Source organism: Monodon monoceros, unplaced genomic scaffold (assembly GCF_005190385.1).
Source record: "Monodon monoceros isolate NGI ecotype Baffin Bay Population unplaced genomic scaffold, NGI_Narwhal_1 Super_Scaffold_21, whole genome shotgun sequence".
Classification (NCBI taxonomy): Eukaryota; Metazoa; Chordata; class Mammalia; order Artiodactyla; family Monodontidae; genus Monodon; species Monodon monoceros.
The window spans coordinates 79,163,752-79,177,871 of record NW_021703778.1 but is presented as its reverse complement, the minus strand read 5'-3'; positions in this window follow the sequence as shown (position 1 = coordinate 79,177,871).

Here is a 14,120-nt window from a genome sequence, read left to right as displayed (position 1 = left end):
GAGGAAGCCTTCTTGTAGCAACACAGGCTGTGGAGGCAGTCCTGCTCAGCCGTAGGGCAACCGCTTCAGCCCAGAACGAGAGTGAAGAGAATGAAGGGCCCACTGAGCAAATGCCGAGGGTCTCTGGGGGTTGTGGATGTGGGAGGTTCACATCTCTAAGAAATAGTCATCATCCAAGTCTGCCTTTTCAAATGCTTCTGCCATTAGGCTCCCCTAAAACGTTATAAAGTTTATTGGGGTTACCATTTATCAAGTACCTATTATATGCCTGATAATGTACTAAGCAAGTTCATGAAGGCCACATGGTTGGAGAGTGGCTGAGCCAGGATGAAAATCCAGGACTCTCAATCTAGTGCTCTAGGAAGAGAGAAACATCTCTGAGGGCTCAGGCTAGCTGCCTTCTGACAAATCTTTCTCCAAATGTTCTAAGAGCTCAACCACAGATCCACTTTTCATAAAGCAAACAGAACTAGGAGCCCCTTCGTTCTAGAGGAAAAAATAAGTTAACTGAGCTCTAGGGCATCCCGTTTCAATCCCATCTATTTGTAAGGCAACTGCTGGGACAGCTCCCCAAACCAAAAGAAACCTTCAGAGCTGCCTCTGTGGGCACGGTGTGTCTGCAGATGGAAAGATTCTCCAAGGTGTGCTGAAGGATCAGGCAGCATCCTTAGTCACCGGTCAAGGGCAGCAAGGTCTGGCCTGGTAGGCATCCCTGTGGGAATCTGCTTGGCTTTCCAGCAAGTTTATTTATTGTTTGTGGTCAAGGAAGCCCTGAGGAGAAGGGGGTGTGGTTGGGCAGAGTTCTGATGTGAGGTCTCTTGTTCTGGGCATAATCTCTTCTCCCAGTCTCAGGGGACTCAAGCCATGTCCCCCAGCCCTCTCTTCCAACCTGATGGCCACCCCTCTGCTCCTCTGACTTAGCCTAGAGCTGCTGGTCGTCCTTTAGGATCTGCAGCCTCAGACCTGGCTCAGTTTCCTGTCCAAGGAGCCATCTGTAGGACCAGAGGATGACTGGCTCTATCCCAACATGATACTGCACCCCATTTCCTTTTCCTGACTTTCAATGATCTCTAGCCAGGCTGTTTATACTTCTGATCCCCTCAGCATTTCTTATTCTTCCCCTAATTGGATTGCTCACTCCAGCCAATTGAAGCACGCTGCTCTCCTTGACACAGACAGCTCTAGGCACATGGCTGGTGCTCAAAAAATGGGGCATTATGTCGGTTTCATTGATCAGCAGAAGTGATAGCTCAACTGTAAAGTTAACTTGTTGCTGCTGGGGGCTCTGAGTTCAAGAGTCCCACTAGACTAGGGGCTCTGAGCTAAAACACCAGAATGCACACACGTGTACCCCTCCTAGCTTGGCTGTGGAGCTTGAGCATTTTCCTGCCTCGTTGATGTAAGTGTAGTTGGCATGATAAGAAACCATAGCTAGCAATGATTGAGGACTTACCCTGAGCCAGGCAGTTCGCTAAAAGTTTTCACACAGACTCCCTCATTTCATAATTTCTATTCTTCAGGTCAAGAAACTGAAGCTTAAAGCTGTTAAGTATTTTTTAGCTAGCCATTGCTGAGTCAGGATTCGAACCCTGCAGTCTAACTCCAGGATCCTGTGCCCTTAGCCATTATAATACCCAGTGTCAGCAACTCGAAGTTAATGTGCACATATTTTCAATTATATTTTAAGAGGGTGACTTTGTGTTTGGGGACATTCCACTTACAAAATCCACTGAGCTACATATTAACCGAGGATGCATAAAAACTAATGAACTCTGAAAAACATAAAAAATGAGCAACATGGCATCACTGCAGGAGATATAAGAGCAAATTGCTTTCTTGTGAACATAGTTTCCTGACAGCCCATGAGCTAATAATCAGCCTGAACTCAGCAGTGCCCTGTTCCCTTGGGACAGACAGACAGACAGACAGACACACACACACACACACACACACACACACACACACACATGCACGCACATCGAGTTGCTTGTTTGTGCCACTGATAGGAACCCAGGCCCTACCCTGTATATGATGAAGCACTTCAGAAGCAACACAGATCAACTAAAACAGCAAGTACCCCTAGTCAGAGACCAATAATAACATAATGTAGCTATCAACCAACAAAATGTCCAGAATGGGAGGGAATGTGACAAAGACAGCAATTTTTTATCAGATTGCACAAAAAGACAAAAGGGGAGCTACTGGAAGAAGGAAAATCATTTTACACAGTCACCCTATGAGTTGGTGACTTGAGCAGGGCCATAGGATCAGGCTGGGACTTGAGTCTATGTCTCCCATCTCTTGTGTTCTTGCCATTATATCATAAGCCAAGATGCAAATGGAAATGAGAAAAGCTCATCCAGCACAGATGATAGGTTTGTGCATCTCAGGGGTGTGGGCAAGGACAAATAAGGTACTGAGGAACAGCCAATTTGGAAGGCGGAGTAGCCACAGTTTTCATGCTCAACAGGCTCTCCATACAGGAAACAGTAGAAGGCAGGTGTTAGCTTTAACGCCCCCTGCCCCTGGTCCCCAGATGCCCTACTCTGGCCTGCTCCCCTGCCCCAGGGTGGTGGTTAAGAGCACAGATGCTGGAGCCAGACGGCCTGGGTTCAAATCCTAGGTCTTTTTACTTACTAAGTGTGAACTCAGGCTATTCCTCAAACTCTCTGTGCCTCAGTTTCTTCATCTACAAAGTAGGAGTAGTAATAGCATCTCCTTGGCAGTGTGGCTGGGAGTATTAAATGAATTAACACATATTAAGAGCTTAGAACACTATGTGGCACCGAGTAAGCCCTCTCTAAAGCTTAGCTATTATTATTATCATCTCTGCTCCTTCCTGAATCCAGACTTTGAGGCTTCCTGCTTTTCCCTGTGGCTTTTCAAATCCAAGACCTTCTCAGTCATTCTTTCTGCGGCATAAACTTTACACCCGCTTTATGTCAGGATAAAGTCACATTCCTTGCCCAAGAGTAAGCTGCCCCATGATCTGACTAGGCTTACCCATCCTGCCTCACCCACTTCGTTCCTTGTTCCTGTCGTTCAACATATATGCCTTTGTGAGGGCTGTTCCCTCTGGGGCACCCTTACCCTCACTCCCCTTGGCCCTGTCTCCTGGCTAACTACTGTTCTTTCTTCATTCCTCAGCTCACACATCACATGCCTTAGGAAGCCATTCCAGACCTGACTACCTCTGGCCCCAAATGAATGCCCAGGCTTGTTAGATGTGCCCTGGATCAGATGTGTGCTCCCACAGGATTCCACTTTTCCTTCCATCCTGGCACTGATTATACTGCCTTGTGATGATCTATTTGCCTATTACCCCAAAAAGCCAATACACACCTTGGGACACAGACTGTGTCTCTGTCCACCCCGTTCCCCCACCAAGATATACCTTCTCTGTCCTCCATCCTGCCCTCTGCCCTGGAGGCTGACCTCAAAGGACTGCTTGTATTGGTGTCCTTGCCCTCTGGCTTCCGGTTGGTTTGGGCCAGTTGGGAGAGGCCCCAGCAGGAGACAGGAGGGCGGGAAGTGAGGTCCTGGTGTTTGTTCCTGGCTCCTTCCCTAGGAGATGGCCTCAGACTGGCTGCTTCCCTCACTGAAGTTCACAGCCGCTCTTCTGGCCCTCTTCTTCCTCTGCAAACTATGTGGGGTGAAGAGTCAGCTTGTTTTATTTCCCACTGAGTGCAGAATGATACTTTTAGGAAATACAATTTAAATGAATTATTTAAAAGTGAATTATTAGAAAGATTAAAAAGTAATAACATAAAATATAAGACCAGATTTTTATGACTAGATTTAAAGTCATAAAGCTATATTCAAAAGAAATATAATCAGAAGAAACATAACAGAGGAAAAAAAGAAAAGAATTGCAAACACTATACATACTGCTCATTGAAAGTCTGCATATAGGTGGTTAGTATAAAGAATTGCTGCCCCACACATAAATTCTTGATGTTCTACAATGGTATCTAAACCCAAAATTAGGAAGGATGTAGTAATTGCCCATGTTAAATGCCTACACATGATTGGAAAGAGCAATGCATATGTCAATTTTAAGTTTTTAATGTGACAAATATCTTGCTTTTTGCTTGTTAATTTATCTAATCTAGGTTGGATGAACAACATTGATACCAACAGGATATGATGTATATATAAACGGTTTCAATGTTTTTAAAAAATTACACTTTAGAGTAATTAGTCTCAAAAAGGTATGTTGACAGGAGTAGAGGAAGAGATTTTAAGCAATCTCAGCAGGCTCAGACTATTTGTTTTTTACTTCAGTACAAAATGAGGCAAGTGATGCTACATTTCAAAAGTCATCTCCTTTCCTTTATCAATAGCCAACATGAACAATTTATCCCATAGAGTTATAGTTCTGGATCTATTAATTTCCTACGCATGGAACTTCTTTTGATGAAAAATAGAACTGAAAATGTTCTATCAAATTTGTAAGGTATTTGGTGTTAACTTTTCACAGATATGCAACATCAGCATTTTCACCAACTTTGTGGATAATTGTTAAGTTTTGGAATATACTATTCCATTTGTAGAAACACTGTTCTTCCAAGCTTCTATTCCTTCCTTGCATGAAAGTATTAGGATCATTAGAAATACTCAAGATATCAAACAAAAAAGCAGGTCTGGCTGTCCAACCTGAAAAAGTTGGGATCAAACTAGTATCTTATTTTTCAGAAACAGAGTTTGATTCTGTAGTTCAAACATTCTTGACAGAACTTTTCCCTTAGATAACCATCATACTTCAGGGTATAATTACAGTTGTTTATGATCAGCTTACAGATTATCACAAAATAAAGAAAATGGTCTCAAACTGAACACATTCACTAGCCTTTAAGGAATGAACAATTTTTACTATGTCACCTAGCACAAGAAAATTTAGCTTACTTTGTATTAATTTATTTCTTGCAGGGTGGGGTGGTGGGGAGGAGAGTATGACTTTCTCAATGAAGGAAGTAGCATGTTGATTTACATTCTGACACATGCTTCCTAATCTGAATAAGTACCCCAGAATGTTTTCCTGTCATTGCAGCTGCATCAGCAGAACATATTCCTCCACAAAACCTAAACTTCAGACTACAATTCCTGATACTGATCACATACTTTGATGTTATGGTAATGTCAAAATGCAATCGAATTTTCTAAAAGTCTACTTTCAATTGCCATACATGTCTCTCATAGACTGGTAACAGTGTACAGACCTGCACAGGTCCCCAGATCACACTTGGGGTAACACTGATTCTCTCTTATTCCAACTCCCAAGTAATCACTCCCTCCCCTCAAGCCTAGGAGTGGAAACAGCTTGGTTGCGTTAGGTTACTGCCCTATTCCTCGTGAGTCCTCCACAAATACACCTTTACACATTATTATTTTGTTAATAGACCTCCTTAAATTATCTGAATCTAAGAGCGCCATCTGTTTTCTCTTGGGAAATGTTTTCTGATACAACCTCCTAATGTAGCAGTCTGCCCAACACAGAGAAGATACATGTTTCCTAAATGAATGACAAAATACTGCTTTGAAGAAATAAGATAGTATTTTGCAGAAGATTCAGAAAAGGAGAGGGGCAAAGCCACACTATGAATGTGTGTCTCCTTCTGAGATGGTCATTATCCCTCCTAGATCTGGAGTCCTAGGCCAGAGCCACCACTAGCTCCTACACTGCCCTTGTGCGAAACAGGAAAAGCCACAGGCTCTGGAAGGAAGTGGGTCCCAAAACACAGGGTTTGAAGCGTTGAGTGTGGACTGGCTTTCAGTCCCCCAAACCGGGTACCCTGTTCTTGAACAAAACATATAATCTTAACACAGCTTGTCACTCCGTCTTAGAAATGTGACCGATTCTCTGAGGAAGCCTATTACAGCTCAGATTTTGTGGAAATGTGGTATTTTTGTTTGCAGCGTGATCTTTTTCACACATTTCCTCCTTAGCTTCCTGAATGTGGGAGGAGAGCCCTGGATGGCAGAGCTCAAATAGGTGTATTATAATGCAATTGGGCCACAGAATCTCTGGGGGCAAATGCTTCTTGCAGTTCTGGATATAATTGCTTTGCTCCTGAGAGGCCTTTAAAACCCCAAACTGCATGGTTGGTGACTGAGAATAGCTGGGGGGCAGGGAGGTCGGGGTGCTGTTCTGAGCCTGCTCTTTCTGGCTAGAGCCTGGTACCACTCACACAGAGAGTGCACTGATCCCTGGTGTGGGCTGGGGGGCAGGGAAGGAATAGATCAAGGTGCAGGGTGGGGATAACCGGACAACTTGTCTGTGTCTTGTGATTCAGACCTTCCTGTTGTAGAGAAGTGATTTTGTTTGACATGAATTCCCAGAATGCCTGACACACCCACATGCAAGCAGGCCCAAACCCATCCTGGAGCCTGTTGTGAATGAACCCGGGGTTTGTGCTGCTTCTGCCCTCAGCATCATTCCACACTCCCCGTTGAGCAGCCTTTCCCACGTGGAAGTGTCGCTGAGAGCTATGGGTATAGGAAAGTTCAGGTACTTTTACTAAATTGACTCTCTAAATGCAAATCAAAACTACAATGGGGTATCATCTCACACCGGTCAGAATGGGCATCATAGGAAAATCTACAAACAACAAAGGCTGGAGAGGGTGTGGAGAAAAGCGGACCCTCTTGCACTGTTGATGGGAATGTAAATTGATATAGCCACTATGGAGAACAGTATGGAGGTTCCTTAAAAAACTAAAAATAGAATTACCATATGACCCAGCAATCCCACTACTGGGCATATACCCAGAGAAAACCATAATTCAAAAAGACACATGCACCCCAGTGTTCACTGAAGCACTATTTACAGTAGCCAGGTCATGGAAGCAACCTAAGTGCCCATTGACAGACGAATGGATAAAGAAGATGTGGTACATATATACAATGGAATATTACTCAGCCATAAAAAGGAACGAAACTGGATCATTTGTAGAGATGTGGATACAGAGTGAAGTAAGTCAGAAAGAGAAAAACAAATACCGTATATTAATGCATATATGTGGAATCTAGAAAAATGGTACAGATGAACCGGTTTGCAAGGCAAGGCAGACATAGAGACACAGATGCAGAGAACAAACGTATGGACACCAAGCAGGGAAAGCGGTTGAGGGGGTATGAATTGGGAGGTTGGGATTGACATATATACACTAATATGTATAAAACAAATAACTAGTAAGAACCTGCTGTATTAAAGATAAAATAAAATAAAATTCAAAGAAAAATAAATAAATTGACTCTCCAACTCTCAAACCCAAGAGGGAAAGTTGTTTTCAGGGGAACCAGTTCCCAGTCTTCGCTAGAAGCTTGACACACCTTAACTTCTTTATTTCTTAATCTGCCAAACAGATGGGTCAGCTGTTGGTTTGGTGGTGATGACAGGGATATTTACTCTGTAATCAAGCCAAGAGAGGTGAGATGGGGAGGACCTGGGAAAGGTGAATCTAGAAACCTGGGGAAAGATACTGCTCTTCTTTTCCAGAACTGCAGTCAACATAGTGACACCCTTTCATGTGGCCACTAGAGTCATCACTAGAAAGTAGTACTGCATTTGGAAACTGAAGAAATCTCAGAGACCGTTCATTATCTCTTTGTTTTAAAGAGTAGGACAATGAAACTCAATGAAATTTATAATCGCTGAAAATTACCTGGGAAATGATGAAACCAAGGTTAGAACCCAGGTCTTGTGGCTATTAGTTCAGTGTGATTTCTACTATGCTCTGCCGCTTCTTAAAGTAGCTTTCTTATCACTCACTCATTTATTCATCAAATATTTACTGTGTACTACTATGTGCCTGACACTGTGGTATATATGCTGGGATAGATAAATGATATGTGCTTGGACTATAGCAATGAACAAGACAGACATTGTCCTCATGGACTTTAAGTGTAGTGAGTAGACATATTACATATTATATAATTATTTATAATTATATAAATAAGCAATTACAAGGGTGATGAACGCCACAAATAATTTGAGGGTACTATTAGAGCTCATAAAAGCAGGCCTGACCTAGCCCAGGCGACAGTGACGGAAGTTAGATCTGGGAAGGCTTCCCTGAGGAAGTGACATTTAAGCTGAGACTTGAAGGATTAGTAGAAGATAGTGAGGTAAAGGGTCTAGGAGATGGGAAGAGAAATCTGGACAGAGGGAAAGACATGTACAAAGGTCGTGATGCAGGACAGAGATGGTACTTTGAAATAACTGAAAACAGATTCATGGCCTAGTATATAAATGGTCAGAAGGAGAGGGCTGTAAAATGGTTTGGGAAGGTAGGCAGACTGCAAGCCATGGTCAGGATTCTAGACTTCATCCTAAGAGTAACAGGAAACCAGTGAAGGGTTTTAAACCTAGAGGGGTTATGATCAGATTTTTAAAAGATCACTGAGAAGACTGCACTTGTGGGGAGCAAAAGTGGATGCAGGGAATTACTTAGGAGGCTATTGCAAAAGCTCAGGTGAGAGAAGATGGTGACTTGGGCCAGGGCAGGGGCAGTAGATGTGGAGAGAAGTGAAGAAGACATTCAAAAATAATGAGGGGGTACGCCCACAGAACTTGGTACTAAATGGATGTGAAAAATGAGGGAAGAGGGGAGGTATCAAGAGTAGCTCTCAGGTGTTAGCATGAAATGGGGAAATGGTGGGAATTCCCTGGCAATCCAGTGGTTAAGACTCCACACTCCCAATGCAGGGGGCACAGGTTCAATCCCTGATCGGGGAACTAAGATCCTGCCTGCCACCCAGTGTGGCCAAAAAAAAAAAAAAGAAGAAGAAGAAATGGGGAAATGATGGTGTATTCGTGGAACTAGGGAATGCTGCAGGAGGAGCATCCTCCAGGGAAAGACCAAGAGTTTGGATGTGTTAAGTTTGAGGGGCCTGGGAGACAAAAGGAAAAGATACTGAGAGGGCAGTCAAATATATAGGACTGCAGTGCAGACAAGAGGTCTGCCTTGGAAATAGAAATTTGGGGATAATGTCATAGAGACTGTAATTGAAGCCATAGAGGAGATCACTTAGGAAGAGAGAAGAGGACAAGAAGAAAAGAGACAAATAAAGGAAATAACCAAAGGGTCTATTCCATTGCAAGAAATAATGTACCTCTAAGAACATATAACACCTTTGTTTTTAAGATCATTGTTGATTATTAAGCTATTGTTTCTCTGTTTCAAACCCACCCTTCTATACTCTGCTTGGGGTATTGGGGCTACAGACTATATTCCTCTTCTGCGTACTGGGTGGTAGGAGTTGCTTGAAGGCATCTGAAAGGTTGGAGAAGGGAGAAGGGACCTGTGCTTTCCTTGTTATTGCTTCCTGTTTCTGTCAGTATCCCCCCAGCAGCAGTCTTTCATCCTGGTGGTGGCAGTTGTCTTGAGGAGAAGCAAGCAATTCCGTATGCAGTATTTATACGCTCTGAGACCCAGTCTTACACAACCCCTCAGAGACATCAGCCTTGCTGCCACGAAATCCCAATATCTTCACTACTGTGCTTACTTGAAGATCATTTTCTCTGAGTCTGGCCTCCTCATCATGTTACTCACATGTTACCATCCAAGAATATGTTAGAAACTTCGTCAAGCACCTGCAACCTAGCTGCAAGGGAGTCTGGAGCTGTGAGTTCTGACTCCTTCATTGAGGTGGTGGAATTCATAAAGTGGGAACTGAGAACTGCAAAAACATGGCTTCTAGCAGCCTAAGGCTGCATGCCTGGGACAACCCAGCTGCCTCCTGAGTGCCTGTCTGGAAAAGCTCAGGGCTGTCAAAGGAATTTACGATCTGTTCTAGCCAATACCTGAGGAAAGGCATCTGATCTCCCTTTCTTAGAGCATTTATCAGAAAGGACTTGCAATTATGAATCATTTTTCTGTCCCCTCCAGATGTTTATGTATCTCCTACAAGTCAGGAGTGTCTTTTTCAAGAACCTGAAAACAATTCCTCTAAAATGTTATCATCAAGAGGGATAGGGCGTCTGTCTCCCAGTCTGTGTGGGAGGAGAGAATCCTAACTTCCATAATTGCCAGCTATCAGACACAGCTAGGCTAATCACATGTACACCTGGCAACCCTTTGTAACTTTCTACTTGAGTTCCCTCTTTCTCCCCCTCCCTGCTCCTTCCTTCTCCTTTTAAAATGCACTGTCACCTCTGTACAAATCAGAGCACAGTATTTCCTGTGCTGTCAGTAGTTACTGAATAAACTCTGTTTAGATCACTTTTACTCATGTCCAGCTGTATTTATCTTTGACAGAACCTTCCCAAATATAAAAAGATGATTTAAAGCATGACTGGAAGCCATGGATATGGCAAATATCACAGGGGTTTTGTTGTTCTTTATTTTTTTAAATTACTTGCCTCTTGCCAGGAAGGAGGTAAGGAAACATACTAAAAGACATTATCCAATAGGAGGGATAAGATAAGGCTAAAAAGGAAAAATTTAAAGTCCTGAGAGAAAGGAATTGTTTTGGTTAGGGTACAGGCTAAGCTGGTATAAATAGAGACCCCAAAATATAATGTTTAAACTAGAAAGAAGTTTGTCTCTTACATAACAATCAGGAGGTACCTTCAAAAGCTGGAAGGGTGGCTCCTCCATCATTAACATGTGGTTTCTGTCACTGAGTCCAGATTGGCTGTTCTGGTCTTAGCATCCCCTCCAGAGGAAAGTGGGGAGTTGGGGTGGGGGAGTAGTAGAGTGCCTGACCCATCCTTTTAAGGGCAAAACTTGGAAGTAGTGTACATCCTTCCAGCGACACGCCATGGTCCATAACTAGGGTATTTGGCCACAGTTATTTGTGAAGAAAGTTGAAAAAGACATCTCTGGTTAGGTAGCCCTATGTCCAATTTAAATTCTTATTTTGAAAGAGGAGAATGGGGGGGCGTTGGGGTGGGGCAGGCATGGACAGCTATGGTCTGTCTCAGAGAGAACACAAATATCCAAAGTTAAGAAATCTGTGACTGAGCTATGCCCACCAGAGCAACAGTCAGCTCTGCCCACCACCAGTCCCTCCCATCAAACCTCTTAGATAGCCTCATCCACCAGAGGGCAGAGAGCAGAAGCAAGAAGAACTACAATCCTGCAGCCTGTGGAACAAAAACCACATTCACAGAAATATAGACAAGATGAAAAGGCAGAGGGCTATGTAGCAGATGAAGGAACAAGATAAAACCCCAGAAAAACAACTAAATGAAGTGGCGATAGGCAACCTCCCAGAAAAAGAATTCAGAATAATGGTAGTGAAGATGATCCAGGACCTCGGAAAAACAATGGAGGCAAAGATCGAGAAGATGCGAGAAATGTTTAACAAGAACAAACAAACACAGATGAACAACACAATAACTGAAACGAAAAATACACTAGAAGGAATCAATGGCAGAGTAACTGAGGCAGAAGAACGGATAAGTGACCAGGAGGACAGAATGGTGGAATTCACTGCTGCACAACAGAATAAAGAAAAAAAAAGGATGAAAAGTAATGAAGACAGGCTAAGAGACCTCTGGGACAACATTAAATGCAATAACATTCGCATTATAGGAGTCCCAGAAGGAGAAGAGAGAGAGAAAGGACCCGAGAAAATATTTGAAGAGATTATAGTCAAAAACTTCCCTAACCTGGGAAAGGAAATAGCCACCCAAGTCCAGGAAGCACAGAGAGTACCATACAGGATAAACCCAAGGAGAAACATGACAAAACACGTAGTAATCAAATTGGCAAAAATTAAAGACAAAGAAAAATTATTGAAAGCAGCAAGGGAAAAACAACAAATAACATACAAGGGAACTCCCATAAGGTTAACAGCTGATTTCTCAGCAGAAACTCTACAAGCCAGAAGGGAGTGGCATGATATACTTAAAGTGATGAAAGGGAAGAACCTACAACCAAGATTACTCTACCCGGCAAGGATCTCATTCAGATTCGATGGAGAAATCAAAAGCTTTACAGACAAGCAAAAGCTAAGAGAATTCAGCACCACGAAACCAGCTCTACAACAAATGCTAAAGGAACTTCTCTAAGTGGGAAACACAAGAGAAGAAAAGAACCTACAAAAAACAAACCCAAAACAAGTAAGAAAATGGTCATAGGAACATACATATTGATAATTACCTTAAACGTGAATGGATTAAATGCTCCAAACAAAGGACACAGGCTTGCTGAATGGATACAAAAACAATATCCATATATATGCAGTCTACAAGAGACCCACTTCAGACCTAGGGACATGTACAGACTGAAAGTGAGGGGATGGAAAAAGATATTCCATGCAAATGGAAATCAAAAGAAAGCTGGAGTAGCTATGCTCATATCAGATAAAATAGACTTTAAAATAAAGAATGTTACAAGAGACAAGAAAGGACACTACATAATGATCAAGAGATCAATCCAAGAAGAAGATATAACAATTATAAATATATATGCATCCAACATAGGAGCACCTGAATACATAAGGCAACTGCTAACAGCTCTAAAAGAGGAAATCGACAGTAATACAATAATAGTGGGGGACTTTAACACCTCACTTTCACCAATGGACAGATCATCCAAAATGAAAATAAATAAGGAAACAGAAGCTTTAAATGACACAATAGACCAGATAGATTTAATTGATATTTATAGGACATTCCATCCAAAAACAGCAGAGGATTCTTTCTTCTCAAGTGCGCATGGAACATTCTCCAGGATAGATCACATCTTGGGTCACAAATCCAGCCTCAGTAAATTTAAGAAAATTGAAATCATATCAAGCATCTTTTCTGACCACAATGCTATGAGATTAGAAATGAATTACAGGGAAAAAAACGTAAAAAACACAAACACATGGAGGCTAAACAATACGTTACTAAATACCAAGAGATCACTGAAGAAATCAAAGAGGAAATCAAAAATTACCTAGAGACAAATGACAATGAAAATACAACGATCCAAAACCTATGGGACGCAGCAAAAGCAGTTCTAAGAGTGAAGTTTATAGCTATACCAGCCTACCTCAAGAAACAAGAAAAATCTCAAGTAAACAATCTAACCTTACACCTAAAGGAACTAGAGAAAGAAGAACAAACAAAACCCAAAGTTAGCCGAAAGAAAGAAATCATAAAGATCATAGCAGAAATAAATGAAATAGAAACAAAGAAAACAACAGCAAAGGTCAATAAAACTAAAAGCTTGTTCTTTGAGAAGATAAACAAAATTGATAAACCGTTAGCCAGACTCATCAAGAAGAGGAGGGAGAGGACTCAAATCAATAAACTTAGAAATGGGCTTCCATGGTGGCGCAGTGGTTGAGAGTCTGCCTGCCGATGCATGGGACATGGGTTTGTGCCCCGGTCCGGGAAGATCCCACATGCCATGGAGCGGCTAGGCCCGTGAGCCATGGCCGCTGAGCCTGCGCGTCCGGAGCCTGTGCTCCGCAACGGGAGAAGCCACAACAGTGAGAGGACCGCGTACCGCAAAAAAAATAATAAAAAATAAACTTAGAAATGAAAAAGGAGAAGTTACAACAGACACCGCAGAAATACAAAGCATCCTAAGAGACTACTACAAGCAACTCTATGCCAATAAAATGGGCGACCTGGAAGAAATGGACAAATCCTTAGAAAGGTATAACTTCCAAGACTGAACCAGGAAGAAGCAGAAAATATGAATAGACCAACCACAAGTAATGAAATTGAAACTGTGATTAAAAATCTTCCAACAAACAAAAGTCCAGGACCAGATGGCTTCACAGGTGAAGTCTATCAAACATTTAGAGAAGAGCTAACACGCATCTTTCTCAAGCTCTTCCAAAAAATTGCAGAATAAGGAACACTCCCAAACTCATTCTATGAGGCCAGCATCACCCTGATACCAAAACCAGAAAAAGATACTACAAAAAAAGAAAATTACAAACCAATAACACTGATGAATATAGATGCAAAAATCCTCAACAAAATACTAGCAAACAGAATCCAACAACACATTAAAAGGATCATACACCATGATCAAGTGGGATTTATCCCAGGGATGCAAGGATTCTTCAATATACGCAAATCAATCAATGTGATACACCATATTAACAAACTGAAGAATAAAAACCATATGATCATCTCAATAGGTGCAGAAAAAGCTTTTGACAAAATT